Source organism: Balaenoptera borealis (genome assembly GCF_965194805.1).
Source record: "Balaenoptera borealis genome assembly, chromosome: 8".
Lineage (NCBI taxonomy): Eukaryota > Metazoa > Chordata > Mammalia > Artiodactyla > Balaenopteridae > Balaenoptera > Balaenoptera borealis.
Genome location: NC_138865.1, coordinates 63128643 through 63149124, shown reverse-complemented (window position 1 = coordinate 63149124; position 20482 = coordinate 63128643). Strand labels below are relative to the sequence as shown.

Genomic DNA, 20482 nt, shown 5'->3' with positions numbered 1-20482 from the left:
AGAAGTAGAGCAAAAAAAAAAAAAAAAAAAAATTCCTTTCTATTTCTTCCACAAAATGACTCACAAAATGAGATCAGAATTTGGAAAACATCACTCCATTCCATTTCTCTTTCTTCAATCACCATCACTACCCAAATAGTTTTGGCTGAATCTAGCCTCCTGGACAATCTCTGGATAAAAAGCTATATGGTCATGGAGAATGCACACAGACAGCAAGATGATGTAACTCAGCCCACTAAAAAGGGAAACCCTTTAGCTAGAGGTCATTCTTTTAATTTCCAGGACAAATAACTATTTGTATATACCAGGACAAATTACTATTTCCTTCAGCAGTACCGCCATGATTTTTACTCATTTAACATATCACAACACTTCTCAGAAGGTTTTAGCTGTTTCATTCTCCTGCACAAACTTCCTGAAGATTCTAAACGCAAGAGCAGAGTATCCCTTTTATTGCTCATAATCCTTACCACAGTATATGTGACCTTACATGGTCTGGCCCTTTGCCTACCTTTATAACCTCAATTTCTTTCCCATCTTTGTACTCTAGCATATGGACCTTTTTTCCCATTTCTAAAATTCACTGTGTTCCGTCACCTCCACAATGCCTTTGCATATGGTGTGGTGAGACAGGAGTAATGTATTGAGTCCAGGTCTGAATTACATACTCAGCAGGAGTTTATATCCTGGGCAAGACTATTCAATGTTAGGAGATGAAGTTATACAAGATGTGTTCGAAAAGTACTTCCTTTTGACAGATGCAGTACTCATTTCTTTTTTTAACTGTCATAAGACATAATCTAGAGAAGTATACTGCCAAAACAAATGCCTGGACCACAAAGCAAAGTGGAAGAACAAAGAAACGGAATATTCTGAAACTGCAAACAGTACCAGTTCTAGATGCATTAGAAAAGTTGAACAGTTAAAAACTCAGCTGAGCCTCCTACAAACCTGTAAAAGAACAGCAGCAGGAAATTGAACATGAGCGACATCTCCATTGCTACAGAGAAAAGTATTACAGAAATAAAGAGGTTTCTGATGTTTCTAAAGGTGTAGATGTTTTATCAAGGCTTGGAAAAAAGGGAGGGACCACTCCAGGGAGTAGTTCCTGACAGAGGTATCGGGCCTCACCTGACCAACCTGGGAATACAAGCTTCAGGACTATCAATAGTTTCAGATCAAGCTGATTTTCCAGATGAAACACATGTGAGGTTAAACAATGAACTCTCCCAAGAAAGCATGTTACATAGGCTTAAGTATTTCCATATCTAGAGTTAGGGGTAGCATTTGGCACACAGGACAAAACAGTATTCCTGCTCACAAGAAAGTGTGTGAGCTATGTCATAAGACAGAAACAAAATTCATTACAGCATCAGGGCTCCAGAGATCCAGGGCTCAAATAAGAAATGGAAATTAAAAGGTTTTGAATATATCATTTGGGAAAGAAAGTCACCTCAGTTTATACCTAATGAGTGAGTCTGCCATCTTTACAAGATTGTAAACTTAGCAAGATGGCTGGAAAATTTCAAATGACACTCTCTGGGAAAGGATCGTATGTGCAGGTAGATTTCCTCCATGGTCAATGTAGTGCCATGATTAGGTTAATGACAGAAGTGATCCTGTAGGAGTTCACAGGTTTTGGAAACCAGAGAGCTGACTGACATCTTAGCAAGTCTGATTGAAGTAAGATTTTCGTGTAATACCTTCCTTCCACCAGTCACCACTAAATATCTGATTCACTGCTATAGGATATAGGTCTCATGTTTTCTAAATTTGGTAAATATAAAGACTGTGCTATAATCATCTACTCACTCACTGTAGTTTTTAAAAACTGAGAATGCACACTAAAGGAATCCTTGAATATTTCCATGAATGTTCATTCACATCAGCACTGTTCTTTGTATCAGGAACAATAAAAAAGGGACAATGATCCATTGGAAGTAATAAATTGTGGTATAAGCTATCAATGAACTCTGGCTACGTGCATTAATGTAGATGATTCAGAACCAATGGTAGCAAAAGAAAAAAGAATATTATGGCCAGCATGATTTGATGTGTTTAAAGTTCGAAAACATGCAAAACTAACTGCGAGGGATATGAACTCAATAAAAACTACAGAGAAAATCAGGATGGTGGTTACCTGAGTGTGGAGGAGTATATATGAAGTGCTGAAAGAACTAGAAGCAATTTTATTTAATGACAGCTGCTGAGGTCACCTGCACTACTCAGAAATCAGAGCAGTTACCACTGACTCGCTGGCTAAGCAAACAAATTCATTTTGGATTTTAGATTAAGAATTTTGGCTTTTGATTTACTTGGAGTTTTACATCACAAGGTGATGCAATTAGGGAACTTTAGTCAATCTCTGGGAATTTAATAATGGAAGAATTATACTGTCTATATTTGAGGCTATCTATGTCAGAAACATTATATGATTGCACACTGATATTTATTGTGTAATATTTTAATCTATAATTAAAAACATGGCTGGCAATAATTTGAGATGGGGGAAATTAGTAGTGTCAGGAAGCCCAACAAGTTGAGAGAACCCTAGATGGAGGATGTTGGGTAAAAATCTTCCTTCGTTTTCGTGAGGGTATCCATTAGAGCAAGCCACCTGGCCTTCTCCCAACTCCTCTCATGCCAAAGGTTGTCAGAAGGTATTGAGCACATCTAGCTCAGCCCCCTGTGGGCTGTAGCTTCTCTCAGTGCTTGTTGGTCCTCACATCTCAGTCAATTTCTTTGATTTCATGTGATAAGCTTAGAGGGGACAACTCGGTCCTACCAGGAATGCCTTCACTTGTTCAGCTGTGCCAATACCTAAGTTGGAAAGTCTGCTTAAATCAGTGATGGGGTATTAAGTTATTTGCCTAAACTTTTAAAAATACATTTTCCCATCATCTTTAGAATAAAACTGGCTATTTGACCTCTATTTCTCTGCCTCCTGGGTCTTAATTCCGAATTGATTCTCAGCTCAGGAGGGGAAGAACAGGGTATTATTTATTGATCCCCTAAACCCTAACAGCAGTGAATATAATACAAAACTGGATGGCATCATCAAATATTTATTATTATCAGATCAATCATTGTTTAACAGTCTTAATTCAAGACTCCATAACAAGACAATATTCTATATAAAATCCACAGAGTGTACACACCCCAGGGTCAGTGGAGGAAGTATGCCTTTTTAATAATAAATCAGTTTTGTGTGTTCTAATTTTTTTTTTTTTTTTTTTTTTGAGGAAGGAAGGCCCCAGGAACGGATTTATATTAAAAATCTAGCAGATCATTTGGAAACCTCATAGACAGAAGGTAGGAGTATAGTAATTAGGACAGCTCTCACTTAGGAACACTTCCTGCCTCTGTTCCCCTTCATCTGAAAGGAAGGAAGGAAGAAATGAAAAAAAAGAAAAGAAAAGAAAAAGAAGTTGAATTCACTTAAAGTTGGATTCAGCCAAACTCACTTCAAATAACCAGTCATCTTTTCTTAGTACCTAAATAAAATAAGGGATGCTCATATGTTAATTGATGTTTGTGAAATTACTTATACAGCACTTCATAAGAAATAGCTATGTGATTTTGGAAAAGAGTATTTCAACTGATAACAACTGAAAACATTAACTTTTGTGTGATTAATGTAAATCTGTTTTACTTAACATTACCCCTGGTTTATCAACCATTACTAATACAAATTGCAAAGGTTTTACCATTATATCAACTTCTTTATTCACGTCCCCAATACATATCCTAAATGTGATCAAAGGTGATAATTATTTAGATGTTTAAATTTATTCTAACAATTGTATATTCCAAGTATCTATCACTGAAATGCTCATAAACAAAATAATGTTAATGGCACTCAGAAAAAAAAACTCTTTTTGCTCTTCTTCAATTTTAAAGCAAACCAAAATATGGCCGGAAATAAACAGATTAAACTTCTAGTCTATAGTACCAATGCAAAGGAAAATAGACTCCCTGGCTAACGAATTCACAAACCAAGATGCCTCTACCATAAACTCTCTTTGCTGAGAATTACTTATTCCTTTTTTTGTCCCAGACCTACATCAAGATTTCCACTTGTTTCACAGTAAACAGTTGGAGTGTTCTTTAAAGCAGAGTGAACATTATAGATTTCATTAAACTGTAAATGGCTAATGTCCTTTAACTTCCCACAGAGAATTGTATTTTTTTAAAAATCTATGTTTATTAATGTAAGTAATTCCCCCTTTAGCATAATATTAGGCATCTTGAAAAAGTGACATTTCCAACCACTGCCAGGATATCTTGTGAGGAAGTATCATTTTTATGAAACTATTGGGATAATAAAGGTTATTCATTGGAAGAACCCAGATATTCCAGGGGCTCAATGACCTAATGGAAAATTTCCTATTTACCTCAGTTTCCAAATTTAGATCCTCCCTCCCATCCTGAAGCCCATCTGCTTCCTCCAAAGGCCCAAGATTCTGCCTTATTCATTTCTGTATGGGATACTAAATAGAGGTGCTCAAGGCAGAGACAGATTAACGGGCAGCCAGTCAGTTTCACAAACACAAATTGTTTAAAAACATTAAAGCATAATTGGGGAAAAGAACTGGAAATACGAAGCTGGTTAATTTTGATCTTCTAATGCAACTCTTCATATAACTGTGGAATGATCTTTGTCACTCTCCTGCAGCCATACTTGAATATAAAACTTCTCAGGGTTATTATGTATATAGAGCTCCTTCAAGATGACTTGAGATTCCGAATTTTTTTAAACCCCTGCCCAGGCTTGGAGAACTGAAGGATCAGTTTTGACAAACACAGATATAGCCCTGGTGCCACCAATGAAACCTCGATGTTGGTCAGTGTTGATGAATCCTCTACATCACTAAAGTTACCAGAAAGTTTATGTTCAGTATTCTTAGTCCTGGGACACTGATACAGCCTGTTTTCTTTTTGAATACCAAGATTATTAGCTAAATTATGAATGAAGTCATCAAATGTGGATGTGAATCCCAGGTCTGCCATTGACTAGCTTTATGACTTTAGGAAAATTAACTCAACATTGTAACCTTACTTAACTCATCTGTAAAATGGGAGTACCACCTACCTCTAATGAATTGAATTAAAGTATTAAACCCCAGTACCTCAGAATGTAACTGTATTTGGAAATAGGGTCTTTTATAGAAATAATCAAGCCAAAATGAAATTATATTGAATTAGGATGGGCCCCTAATCCAACATGACTCATGTCCTTATGAAAAGAACACCACGTAAAAAGACACCCAGAAAGAACATTACATGAGGATGAAGGCGGAGATTGGAATAACACATCTGCAAGTCAAGGAGTGCCAAAATTGCCAAGAAAAAAAAAAAAACTGAAGCTAAGAAAAAGGCATGAAATTAATTCCCCACCACAGCCCTCAGAAGGAACCAGCCCTGCTGACACCTTGATTTCAGACTTCTAGCCTCCAGAACTGTGAGACAATAAATTTCTGTTGTTTAAGCCACTCAGTTTGTGGTACCTGGTTATGGTAGTCCTAGGAAACCAATATACTACCTAAAAAAGTGATTATGAGATTTAAATGACTTGTAAAGCACCTGGCATAAGATAAGCCCTTGATAAATTATTATGAATAATAACAGTGTTGGAATATTTTTGCAACATAACCATTAGAAGACTATGCAACAGCTATTCTTGATTTATTCTTCATTTCTATTTTTGGAAATTTAGATATTAAAATATTCTGGTAGGAAGGCATTAAGGAAGGCAGGAATTACAAAGGAGATAAATCTCATGCCAATGTGTGCTAATTGTTTGAATCCCCTGTAAATAGTTTGCCAGGAGAGGAGGTTGGAACACTTAGCTAAATTGAAGTTTGGGGATTATCTGTGAATTTAAAATACCCATACCACTTTGGCCCCTATTAGCACAAGTAACTGAGAGAAAAATCTTGCCAGTTATGCTTTTCCGTAAGGCTTAATGTGGACTTCAATATTTAAGTAATTCATTAGCAGGCTTAAATGGTGCCATGGAACAACATTAAAGGACGTAAGAGGCAGTCTGTGACCTTCATTTTAGAGACGAGCAAATCAGGGACCACAGAGGTTATAATGAACTCAAGATTTTATAGTTTACATTGGAAAAGCTGACACAGCAATCTTTGTTTCCTAATTTTCTGTTGAAAAGTGTGCCTTTTAGGATTCTCTGAGTATTATTTTCCAAACTCTATGGAGCTTTTCTAATTGTCAGAACTCCAGCTCTGCACGTGGAATCTTAAGACCATGATTGGGAGCATTCAGATCCAGAGAGAAGAAAGTGACATTGCAACATTTTCAGTAAAGAAGCCTCAAAATTGCATTAGGTGAAGGGAGCAGTTGTGGGGACAGAGGACAATGATTTTTACGCTAAAATTACAAGCTGTATAACACATTTAGAGAAATCTTTTTTACATTGTTTAGAAAACCCATTAAATATGGCTTTATAGGACCTTTCTAGGACAAGTCACTAAAGCTCTAAATGGTATTTGGAAATGTGGCTACCTAAGATTGAAATCATTTGCATTAGATTAGAAAACATGTAGGACATTTTGGTCATCAAGATCACTGGGATGGCTGAACTTTGCCCCACCACATGATTTTGCAGATACAGAGTGTACTTATAACCTGCTTAACAACTAACCCCACTTAAATTAAAGCAAGCTGCCCTCTTTCACCTCTGGCATACTCAGCTTTTAAGTAGACCTTGCCTGAAGAAATATCAGACTTTAATAATAAACTTTGTTTCATTGTTTGGTTTTTTCTCTTTGGTTTATTATTTTATATTTCCAGACTTTATAGGACATTTCCATTTTGCCTTCCCCAAGGATATCAGTATCGTAATTAAGGGGCCCAGTTCAGAATCTATTCCAGAGACAATCACCCAGTTTTACTTTGTGGCTTCATAGCACAGAACGAGAACTTTTCAAAAGACACTCAACACAAATGCAGGGACCCCTCTGGACAACATATTAATTTGTATTATGAAGTGAATTATGGCTGTACCCACCAGAGCTGGTATAGTTAAGTATCTGTCAGTGTTTCTACTATGTTTTGTGGGCTTCTTACTTGGCTGCAAAAATGCCCTTCGGGCTGAAGCATACAAGGCCAGCCTAGCAAGTCAGCGTTCCCTTTGTTTAGTTTTACCATTTAAAAACACTAGCTCTCTTTTGTGTTTGCTTGTATACATTTTATAAAGAGAGGTTTGATTTTCTAAATCAGCATGGCTGCCAGAATGATGATGGTTTAACGGGTCTCACTAAAGGTCTCATTTCTGGGTGTGATCCACATTGTTCTCCGTGGACGATGCCAAGGCTCCAAAACTGAGGATTCCAATGTGGTGAAAATGCCCTCCACAAATTACAGGTGTACTTATTAGGCCTCTAAATTTTAAATCCAGGCATCTCTATTTATATCTCGGATGGGCTAGGACTTATGTTTAGGGTTTTCCTCTATCCTCACCGTTCCATGCTCCTATCCTTACCTTGAATCTTTGTAAATTCTTAGCCCCCTTCCTTCAAAACCCAGCTCAAATTTTCTAATTTCTGAGAAGACTTCCCCCAACTCCCTCAGACAGACTTAGGGATTCTTCCTATAAGCCCCTTTGCACATAACACCTAGCTCTAATATAGCTGTTATTAATAATTAATATAGCTGTTATCACATGATACCATTTCTGTCTTTCTGTTTCCTTATCAGACTGCACAAACTGAGAATAAGGATTATGTCCTATTTATTTGCAGAGCACTAGACATATTAAATAGGCTCAGTAAATGTTACATTACTGAATGAATGAATGTAGTAAGTTTTCCATGAAATAGAAATAGTGAAAAGGAAAATCAAAGGATGAAGTTATTTTTGAAAAGTAAGAACTGTCTTTAATATGATTTCTCACTTCCAGTCTTTGACTTTCCAAAGGGTACAAATTCTCACACTCCCCATGATAAAGAATCTCCCAGAAAACTGAATTATTTGTAAATTCTTATAGGGAGAAATATATGCAACAGCATTTGTTAAGAAAATTACTGAACAAGGAACTAGCAGATGAAGTGTCTGTTCTGACTTAGTCACTGACTCTGTGACTCTTCAAGTTACTTAATAGCTCAGTGATTCAATCTATCTGCAAATGGTGATAAATAGCAGTTCTTGCCTGCTTCTCAGGGATGTTTGGGGAAAAATATGTTAGTACATCTGAGACAGTTTAAAGAAAAAAACCTCAACTACATATGTATAAATTAAATATCATTACATTGCTATTGCATACTATGTACTAAATACTAATTTATTGCAAACAAGACTGTCTGGTGAAATCACATTAACCTAATCACAAAATATAACTGGAAGATTTTATTCTTCCACATGTCATGAGCAGTTGGACTGTATCCATTCTATAAAGAAGTAGAATGTAAAGTAGACAGTTCGATTGTTTCTACATTTGGGGATGGTCCATGTGATTTCGATGATGCATCAACTGTCATGTTCTACCTGAATCACCAAACACATTTTCAAGGAGAGGAGCTAAATAGAATTACAGATAACTTTCATAAGTAAAATGATTCTAAGAAATTTTTGTGTTTTTTTTTAAATCACAGGTTTGAGAACAGATTAAACATTGAGGGCTATAAACCTTCCAGTGTAATCCATGAATCATACGCCTTAGTATAATCTAGAAATGGCCAAACCTCATTCTATACGTAAAGAATAATAAAGTTTGGGGTGGAATCGAAGAATCTGCAGGTTAAACAAGGTCCCCAGATGATTTTTATGAAGATACCAAGTTTGAGAGCAACTTCAAGAGCTTACACTCTGGTCCAGGAGGCAAATGAAGAAAAGTACAGACTGCAGAAGATCAGGAACAGGAAGCTAAACTTTACTGTGTAGCAAAAAGTGATAAACTCTTTCCCCTTTAAAAATCACTGAGTATGTTATCTTTTGTGGAATTTGTAAACAAATTAGAAATTAACAGTATAATCCTGTTTTAGGGGGGAAAAATTGGGGGAAAACTTGGATAGACTAAACTAAAAAGTGGAAGGAAGAATTGACAGCTCCAGTTTGCTGTATGGTATCAGTGTCCACAGGTACCTTGTACTTATGGGGAAAAAGGAGGACTCCACAGATTCTTTCATTCTTTCTTCTGTAGGGTCCTGAAAGCAAGCCAACCTACTTCAGGTTCTGAAACATTTTGGTACATTTTTTGAAGGGTTTGCTCTCCCAGCAACTATCAAGACAAATTGGGTAAAAATATCAAAACAAAGTAAGGTTGTAATGTGACTACTATCAAGTAGATACAAATTTATTATTTTGTTTCTGTTTGTAAGATAGCACATAGTCATGTAGAAAATTTCAACAATTACAAAAAAGAATACAGAAGCAAATGAAAAACACCTGAAGTTCTGATACAGTGTGTGGCAATTACTGCTCTCGTTTTGGTGAAAATTCTTCTGGAGCTATATGGTGACTGTAGAATATGATTCCATAATATACAACTATAACTATAATTAAATTTACATTTATTTGCATATATAAATATACACTTAAATGTAATTTTATATTATATTTTTATACATTGTTTTTTCATGCCATTGACACTTTAAAAAATCTCATCATCATGAACACTTATGGTATTAACTGGAAAATAATTAGGCCTAGGTTAGAGCTGCTGTTAGCTGTTTCATCTCCTTCATTCATTTCTTGAAGAAAAGGATTCCCTCTCAGAAATCCCTCTATATTCCTCTTATTTTCAGATCAGAGGTTCCTGGGAAATTCCCTCTTCCCCTCAACAGCTCTCTACCCTAACTTCTACCTCTAAGCCATTATATGTAAAGAGAGATAGCATGGGTGCTCATTGTCAGTTTTCTGGAGCACCAGGTTATCAGTGAGATCTAAGTAATCCAAGGTCTACAGCTTCTCTCAGCCTTTTCCTGTTCTGCTGACTTGTATCAGCATTTCTTGGAGAGTGCTTTTTTACCACTTGTTCCCTTGGATGCTGAATAGAATCAAATAAGTTTAACATTTTATTTAACATGTATTTAATACATACAGTGTTCTACGTGCAGTGTAAGGGTTACTTTACTGACTACTTAGAACCACCATATAAGGTGAAAGCCGTTCCTGTGTTTATAGGAATAAAGAGGAAAACTGATTCTCAAGGAGGGTAAATAAAAAAAATCCATACAATTTGTCATCATGGAGCAGGTGGGAGAAGGAGGAATGGGGAACAACTACTCAAAGGGTACAGAGTTCCTTTTGGGGTGATAAAAATGTTTTGGACATGGAAGCAACCTAAGTGTCCATCATCGGATGAATGGATAAAGAAGATGTGGCACATATATACAATGGAATATTACTCAGCCATAAAAAGAAATGAAATGGAGGTATTTGTAATGAGGTGGATGGAGTTAGAGTCTGTCATACAGAGTGAAGTAAGTCAGAAAGAGAAAAACAAATACAGTATGCTAACACATATATATGGAATCTAAGGGAAAAAAAAAAGGCCATGAAGAACCTAGTGGCAAGATGGGAATAAAGACACAGACCTACTAGAGAATGGACTTGAGGATATGGGGAGGGGGTGGGGTGAGATGTGACAGGGTGAGAGAGTGTCATGGACATATATACACTACCAAATGTAAAATAGATAGCTAGTGGGAAGCAGCCGCATAGCACAGGGAGATCAGCTGGGTGCTTCGTGACCACCTAGAGGGGTGGGATAGGGAGGGTGGGAGGGAGGGAGATGCAAGAGGGAAGAGATATGGGAACATATGTATATGTATAACTGATTCACTTTGTTATAAAGCAGAAACTAACACACCATTGTAAAGCAATTATACTTCAATAAAGATGTTTAAAAAAAAATGTTTTGGAACTAGACAGATGTTGTGAATAGATTGCTAATGTACTAAATGCCACTGAATTGTTCATGTTAAATGGTTAATTTTATATTATGCGAATTTTACCTCAATTATAAAAACAAATAGTAGAGCAGGGGATCAAACCCAATCTGACTCCAGAGACACACTCTTAAGCATTACAAAATACTGCCTCCTATGTGGCTATATTGGCCCCAACCTTTTATAGCACAAAATTATTAACTTCTCACTGCAGAAATTTTCAATGTCTTTATCATGCTGATAAACATGCTAAACCTCCCATAGGGTGATGTGGTATATAGGAGCGTGGTAAATAGTGTTTCTCAAATTCCTTTTTCCATGGAATCCATCTTATCTGGGGCATTTCTATAAGAATGTGTTTCATAAAACACCATTACAGAATCACTGTTTTCTTCAAAGCTCTGGAAAAAATGTTTATTACAGAATTATTTTCACTTGGATAGTCTAGTTAGTGTATCAGCAAACTTCATAGGAATACAGACAATATAATAAAGACAGGGCAGTTTACTGGAATTCCCTTTATGATCATTTCTTTAGCACTTATTCATAATAGAAAGAGTAAAAGAGCGAAGAAAACCAAGCGATTACAACTTTATATTCTATTTGAAAACATGTAATATTTACTTTTTAGTTAAGTTTCATGCAAATGGTAGCTCTGCTATGTGCACATAAAACTATTTAAATTTTAAGATAAAACAAAATATGTAGGGAAGTATAAATTTGATATCCTTTGATTTTTAACACAGCAGCTTCTAGGCTAAGTAAGTCTTTCATAAGCAACTGAAAACACAAACTTTATGCACTTGAAAAAAGATATTTTTATATAGATTTTGTGGGGTTTTGTCAGTTATTTTTCTCAGTAAGGAAGACAATTTCAGCAAAAGTTAAAGGAGTTGGAAATTAAGAGCAATGATGTATTATAAAGTAATTATTTACTCTTTAATCATAACCAACTTATATCCCAATCCCATTCTCTTTTTCGATATTAACCATTATCATTTCATAGAAAGAATATGGGATTTAGAATCGGTCAAAACTGAATTCGCCTGCCAAACATTATAACTCAATTTCCCCGTCTAAACACGGATAGTCCTACCTTGTAGAATTTTTATAAAAACTACATAGGATATAGATGGTAATCTATCCTTCCAAAAACATGTATATACACTTGACAATCCCACTCATCATAACCGAGAATCCTGACTTCTCTGTTTTCCACAAGACCATCATCATCATTACTTTGGTTTCACTTCCCTCCTAACACAGTCTGTAGTCCATGTGAAGCCATTTCCTGGATGATTTTAATAGCACTCTTCCTCTGGTGAACATCTGGCACTGCTGGGGAAAAGTCACCAAATAATCCTGACTGGGTGCATTACAAACACAGCCTAATATCCTCAGGCTGTATTTGAACTACTCAGCTCTCATATCTCAAGAGTAAAAATGGTATATATCTACATCTATCTACCTCTCTCTCTCTCTCTCTCTCTCTCTCTCTCTCTCTCTCTCTCTCTCTATATATATATATATATATATATATATATATATATATGGGGGGTGTGTGGGGGGGGGTGAGTGTGTATCTCAATATATCACACTCTCCCATATCAGACTTAATTTTTCCTATTGAAAGAAGACAACACCATTTATTTTATTATAAGAAAACAGATATTATTCAATGTAGGCACTTTTACTTCCACAGAATTAATTTCTGTGTTAATGTTTACTTTTAGTTTAAGGCAATTCTTATCTGAGAGCAACAGGGAACCAGGTATGTTCTCACAGGTGGTCTGTAATGTGACCATCTATGTATTATGGAGGCTGATGAGGGGTGAGGAGAGGTAGAAAGAGACCAAATCTCAGCCAGGTCTGACACACTAGGCAACTGTATCGGAGTGCTCTTAAGAGGTACCTTGGAGAACCACCAAAAGCATTATTTGGGAGCATGTGAGCTCCAGGTTTGCAGAAAGCACTGAATGCCAGAAATACAGCAGCAGTGACAACCAAAAGAGGGTGGATAGCCCCTTGCCAAGGGTAGTCACACATGGAAATATTCAATTCTTCCTCCCTCCTCTGCCCCAACCCAAACAAATAACAACAGGGAAGGAGGAAGGGATTTGAGAGAGCAGGGTGCTCTGGCACCCTTTCTCTATTCCTGCATTGCCACTCACCCCCACCACTACCCACAACCCCTAAAACATACAGAACCAATAGGACATCAAGTCTAGCCTGTGCCCAGGCAAGGGGAATATCTCTGAATCAAATATTAGGTTGAAACTTTCAGATAACCAAAACAATTGCATAACAACCAAAATAAGACATTTTAACAATAAAAAGGGACTGAAATGCTATGGGGTCTCCAACTGCGATTAAGATAGCAATGACATCGTCCAGTAGGAAAGTGGGTTTGCCAGAGGACAGCAGGTAGTGTTTAATGAAAAAAAAATACAGATAGAAAGATAGATATTTATATCTTCAGTATTTCAGACTCTTCTACCAAAACAATTTTGTTAATCTCAACAGTAATATACTTGTCAAAAATAATCCTTCTCCTGATTTTTTTTTAAATTGAAGTATAGTTGATTTACAATGTTCTATTAGTTTCGGGTGTACAGCAAAGTGATTTAGTTATACATACATATATATGTGTGTGTGTGTGCGTGCGTGTGTGTGTGTGTGTGTGTGTGTGTATATAAATATATTTTTTCAGATTCCTTTCCATTGTAGTTTATTAGAAGATATTGAGTATATTTCCTTTGCTATACAATAGGTCCTTATTGTTCTTCTCCCAATTTTTATCTGTGACCAAGCAGGCCTGTTGACTCTGCTTAGTCATTCTATTCCTAGCCAGTTCCACTGAGACGCACTAGTAATAGACATATGGTCCATGCTAGTATTTGGCCAATTTGGTATTGGTATTGGCTACGCTGGTTATTAAAATATCAAAGTACTTATATAGAGTTGGTAAATAGGCACGGATTCAAACCCCCTTTCTCCCACTGTCTTTGCAGACTTGGCCTCCCCTCCAGGAGTCCCCAAAACCCAGCAACTATAGGGTTAGTGTTAGTACAGTAGGGGAGCCTCTTGGTCCCTGTTCCCTTGAGTGGACTTGTTTGGTTTGCACCAGTACCATATTTTAAATTTTGCAGAAAGATCAGAAGATGAGGTAGATATCTTTGAACCATCAATTTCTCTCTCAAATGAATTGTTACCTTGCCAATGGATACCTCTATAGACAAACATGCTCTAGTCTTTCTACACTTTAAGATATTGCTTTCTTTTCTTCTCCTCCCACCTGATGTTGTATATTTGTTCATGTTGAAGTGCCTATATTTACTGCTTTAATGAACTGCAATGGCTGTATCAACAGCCTTCCCAGATAATGGATTTGCCCTCTGAACTGAAATTTCTTACAGTGTCTTGAGAAAGATCACCTTACAAAATATCTACCCTACTTCTATGGGTAACGTGAGTTCCAGATTGTAGCCCTACCAAGCCTTTCCCGTATCCTTGCCTTTGCCACACACCAAACATAAATTTAACTTTTCCACTGAAGAAAATTCATAGATCTTATTGAAATCACTCAAATACTAGTAGTATTGAAGGTCTATGGTAAATGAGAAAACAGTGTTTTATATAAAATTTCAAGTCCAGGGCATGGAAGTGCCTTTCTTTATTAACATACAGTGAAATTTTTGAGCGTAAGGGACAGTCTGTGTTTCAGGAAAACACAAGAGCTTGAAGTTGTTGTCCTCCAAGACCTACTCCCATATCTTTGACTATAACATCCTTATAATCTATTTCTATTCTTGACATTTTGCCAGGGCTTCCGACTTATACATAAAACTACTTTCTGACTGTTTCCCTATCTGGACTTCTAAATAATACCTCTTCATCTTCTCCACCATCTCCTCTCAGCCATCATACACATATTACTCAACACATTAACCATAAGAACTCTTAAACCTCAACTGTTTAAAAGCAGCACACCATTTATGAGCCAGGAAAACCACTGAACAGGTATTTCATTGAAAGGATATATAGATGTCACATAAGCACATGAAAAGATGTTCAAACTCATTAGCAATTAGAGAAATGAAAATTAATACTACTATGAGATATTGCTGCACACCTATGACTAAAATAAAAACAGTGACAACACCAAATGTTGGCAGGGATGCAGAGAGAAAAGGTAGGTGTCACTCTGAGTCCTCTTCTCTTGGCTTGTAGGCAACCACCATCTTACTCTGTGCTCACATGACTTCTTTGTGTGTGTACAAAGGGGAGGGGAGGGGTGGGATTTCTTCTTCTAAGACCAACGATACTATTGGGTCAAGACCCCACCCTCAGGTCATAGAACCTTAATTACCTCCTAAAAGCCCTATCTCTAAATACAGTCACATTGGGGGTGAGATCTTCAACATATGAATTTGGAGAGGACACAACTGAGTCTGTAGCAATTAGTTTCCTCTGCTGTATGACAAATTACCACAAATTTAGCTGCTCAAAACACGCATTTATTATCTCGCAGTTTCTGTGCATAGGTCCAGGCATGACTTGGACCTATGCACAGAGTTAGCTTAGCAAAGATCCTATAGACTAAGGGCTCAGTTTCATAAGAATGTCCTCCTCTCCACATACACTTGAGATGCCAATCTCAAGTCCAAGTTGTTACCCATGCTTCCAACCAACTGGCTCGCATGACCCTCATCCTTGGGTTTGATTAACTTGCTAGAGTGGCACATAGAACTCAGGAAAGCAGTTTACTTATAGATTACTGGTTTATTACAAGTATATTAAAGGGTGTGAATGAACAGCAAGATGAAGAGATATATACAGTGAGGTCTGAAAGAGTCCTGAGGGCAGGAGCCTCTGTCCCCATGGAGTTGGGGTGTGTCACCGTCCCAGCATGTGGATGTATTCACCAGCCCATAAGCTCTCCAAACCCTTTATTTGGGGGATTTTTTGGAGCCTTCATCATATAGGTATGATCAATCATAACTCAATCTCTAGCCTATCTCCCCCTTCTTGAAAAATGGGAGGAGAGACTGAAAGTTCTAAGCTTCTAATCGAGGCTTGGTCTTTTTGGTGACCAGCCCCCATCATGAAGCCATCTCGGATCCCACCAAGAGTCACTTCACTAGAACAAAAAACACTCCTGTCTCCCAGGAAATTCCAAAGGATTTTAGGACCTCTGCATCAGGAACTGGGGTCAAAGACCAAATATTAGAACAAAAGATACTCCTAGTGCTCTTAGGAAATTACAGCAGTTTTAGGAGTTCTGAGCCAGGAACTGGGGGCAGATATATATTTTATATAACACACATATATACAGGTTGTTGGCAGAATTTATCTCATGACTGTAGGAACTGCATCCTTGACTTCTTGCTGGCTGCCAGCCAGAGGCCACTGTCAGCTCCAGAGGCTTTCAGTTTCTTGCCATGTTGCCCTCTCCTTAGACCCTCTCCCACCATGGCAGCTTATTTCAAGGCCAGCAGGAGAGCAAGAGCCAGTCTTCTAACAAAATGTATTCTTATATAATGTAATGTACACGTGGGACTGTCACCTCATCACCGTTGTCATATAACATAATCACAGGAGTGGTATCCTGTCCCCTTCTCCATATTTCAATGGTTAGAAGAAAGTCAGAGGTTCTGCCCACACTCAATGGGAGGGAATTACACAAACGCAGAACTCATGGGAGTCACATAGAATGTGTTCAACATGTTCATTATATAAAACATAAAATTTCAAGAAAAATAAAAGTCACACATATACCTACCACATAGAAATAATCACCATTAATCATGCTGGATGTGTTTCTTTCCAGTCTTTTTCTGTGTGCTTTCCTTGAACCCTATCCCCTAACAAAAGCACATCATATATATAATCATTTGAGTATCTCTGTGTTTCTGTGTTTTATATAAATATGTGTATAAAAGCAAATGTATAAAAGAGGCATTGTCTTATAATACTGTTTCAGAGTTTGGCCTGATTTTTAAGAACACAGCCTCCTTAAATAATCTTCAAAATAATGAATTTTAGAAGCTGTAAAATGTCTTAAGTATTAATATTTATTTGACAGTTTCCCTATGATTTAATAGTTAATTTGGTTCCTATTATCATGTTATAAATAACACTATGATAAACATCTTACTCCTATAAAAATAACCTTCAAATATATCTTAAATCTCTACTTTCAAGAACAAAGTGGGAGGATTTCACTTCCCAATTCCAAGTCTATACCTTTATTACCACCATCTCTCTTTTAGTTCAGACAACAGATTCCTAACTGATTTTCCTGCCTTTCTTCTTGACATCTTCCTATTCCTTATGCTTCTACATTCAACTGATAACCAACCAATTTATCATCACCTTTCAAGATACCTGAGTGTCAAACCCTCCAGGGAGCCAGACTGATTGGAATGATTTTTCCATAGGGCCCCCGCATTGGCACCTCACGCCTATATTATGTTACACACATCATTTTAAAATGACATGTTTCCAAGTCTCCTTCCTTCTAAGATTATAATTCCCCTGAAGGCAGAGAACCTCTATCTCTTTCTTCTTTGCACCCTTAGCCCCTAACACAGTATATGACACACAGTCATTTCTTAATAAGGGACCTGAAGTGAACTATTAAACTAAAATAGTTTGAGTGTGCTATGGAAATGCAATTTTTCTAAGCCCCCATCTACATTTTACAATGTGGTTTTTCATCCTTGAGCACACTAACAAGGCCTAAAATTAAATCAAAGATATGCAACCTGCTCTTGTACAACATAAAGACCCTTTGTATCAAATGCAATCTTTGTTTTTTTTTTTTTTTTTTTTGGCCCCGCTGCATGGCTTATGGGATCTTAGTTCCCTAACCAGGGGTGGAACCCAGGCCCCAGTATTGAAAGCACTGAGTCCAAACTCTAGACTGCCACGGAACTCCCTCAAATGCAATCTTTTAAAAAAAAAGAACTGATACTAAAAAATGATCAAGAAGTTCACAACACTTCCTTCACCAAAAAGAGTGCACAAAGATAAAGACAAATATTATACTGTAAATGCTTACATAACCTCAAGCTTACACATGTAGAATCATCTCTCTTCTATTCACAGAATGATCGAGCTGGTTATTTACAAATTTAACACAAAACTGAACTCATTACAGAAATGGGAAAGAGTAAAGGACATTTATTAAATGTCTATTATGTAGCATGTATAAGAGGTGCTTTAGGACAGTTAAGTCATCTTAATAGCCACACAATCCCTATGATAATTATTACTAAATTCATTTTATATCTGAAATAACCTTCCCAGAATTCCACAGCTAGTAAATGACAGAGTGGCATTTCAAACTCAGGAAGGTCCAAGTTCAAAGCCACGATCCTCCCATTTCCTCACACTATGAGAACACCTAGGAAATGCCCCAGTTTTCAGTTCATTACCAGAAATGTTGCTCCCTGGAATATCAGGGGAAAGAGTAGAAATGACTAACAGCAGGCTCGAGGTTGAGGCTGTACATCTATGGGAAATCGAGATTATTTGCATTGTGCTATGTTTGATTTCGTTCCCTGCCAAATGTCATGCCAAAGCCTTGACACAACAGAGATTTGTGCCTGGAGACATTCATTCCCTGTCTGGCAGAGTACATCGGCTGGCATATTTTCCTTGGATATTCTAAAGTCATACCCATCTCTGAATAGGAACTGAAAATGACTAAGAGGAAAAACATATGAAAAAGAATCAAGAAAAAAACTAAGTGTGTTTCAATGTTAAAATCTCAGAAAATTATCCATATATGCAGATGAATAGCTTATTCTTTCATATAAGGGTAATGTGGAACACATACCATATATTTAGAGCCAAATTTAAAATATAAATGTGTATGTAAGTGTATTTCCCCCAAAACTATGCATACAGACATCAATTATTATTCATGTTAGCGTATATAGCCACATTTTTCTTATAACCACAAACCAACTTCCAACTTTTCTTTCAATATAAAATTACTTTATCACACAGAAAAATAAAAAGAACTGCCTTGCCAGTTTCTGTGTGGGGTTGGAAGGACCCCCAGGTAGAGTAAATGATCTAGAGAAGCTTTAGAGAAATTATAATCAGACATTTGTGAATCCATTTGATACTTAAAAACCTCTAAATAAACAACATCAAACCTTCTATCAATACTTTATCACTTAAATTCCTCACGTGTTAATTCAAGTAAGTCTTCTCATGCTTTCTCCATAGTGAAGGACTGGTTTTAATAGCTCCTATTTGTGAGTTTCATTTTCACTTTCATCTGTCTTCGCCTTTGTCCACTATAGCCCCTGACAATCTTAGTTCCTTTGGTGTTAACTCAGAGCTCCCACCAAGTACTTTTTATTCATTATATACACTTTCTTTTCAGCTCCCTCTTAGGATTCAAGGCTATTACAGTTCTTGATCTTTATAATGTTCTTTGTTCCTTTTTTTTTTTTTAATTGGAGTATAGTTGCTTTACAATGTTGTGTTAGTTTCTGCTGTACAATGAAGTGAATCAGCTATATGTATACATACATCCCCTCCCTCCCACCCTCCGCCCATCCCACCCATCTAGGTGATCACAGAGCACCTAGCTGAGCTCCCTGTGCTACAGAGCAGGTTCCCACTAGCTATCAGTTTTACCCATGGTAGGAAAGCATAGGCATCCTGTATCAGCCTTATACTGGCCGCCTTACCTTTCATGTAGCACATTTATATACTTCTTATTTAGCTGTGTGTGTGTGTGTGTTTATTTTCCTGTTTGCTTCCTATTTTCACACTGATTTGTAATTTTAAACTAATTTCACCATTTGATTCATCAAAACCTAGACACTCTTAGGTAGTTCTTGGCTGGTAATTTAACTGACCTATATCCTATTTCAGTAATTTACTCATCAGCGTCATTAAAGACTATGTTAAATACCTTCCATCAGCCTTAGAATAGTTCACTGTTTTACTTGCAAGAGAATTAGCGACAATAGTCCTTTGAATATAGGTTGTGTGGATTAAGGCATTCTGCGGCCAGGCAATGCTATGTATTTAATAATCAGATATTTTATTCTGATACTTTATCACTAGAATCATATTTTGCCAGATGAAAGAGTATATATCATATACATAAACATGTATTATAGTTCCATATATCTAAGTCTGAGACAATAATGTAATTATTATAACATTTTTATACTTTACTCATGAAGAAAATTTGAAATATATTTTAAATGTGCATACCTTTGTCCAAGGCACATCCTGCTGTAGTCTCAGGACAGGAACCTATTGTAAAAAAATATATTTTTTTTTATTAATATACTTAGTATTACAAACAGATTGAGAAATACCAATACATAAAACAAGACATGGTTTAAAGCTCAACCATTGCTCAAAATGGGTATCTGCCCATTAACTTCAAAAAGATGGTCTATCAATCTCTTGCATTCCTATATACTAATGATGAAAAATCTGAAAGTGAAATTAAGAAAACACTCCCGTTTACCATCTCAACAAAAAGAATAAAATATCTAGGAATAAACCTACCTAAGGAGACAAAAGACCTGTAT

The 20482-nt window shown here is 36.7% G+C and overlaps 1 protein-coding gene across 1 annotated transcript in view; it reads right to left on the bottom strand.

The window, feature by feature from the left end:
* PTPRD (protein tyrosine phosphatase receptor type D) overlaps positions 1-20482 on the bottom strand; it is a 2142992-nt gene that overhangs the window by 1350735 nt on the left and 771775 nt on the right. The window contains exon 5 of the mRNA XM_082404325.1: positions 20157-20198. The gene's annotated coding sequence lies outside the window, so the exon portion shown is untranslated. The remainder of the gene's footprint in view (positions 1-20156; positions 20199-20482) is intronic.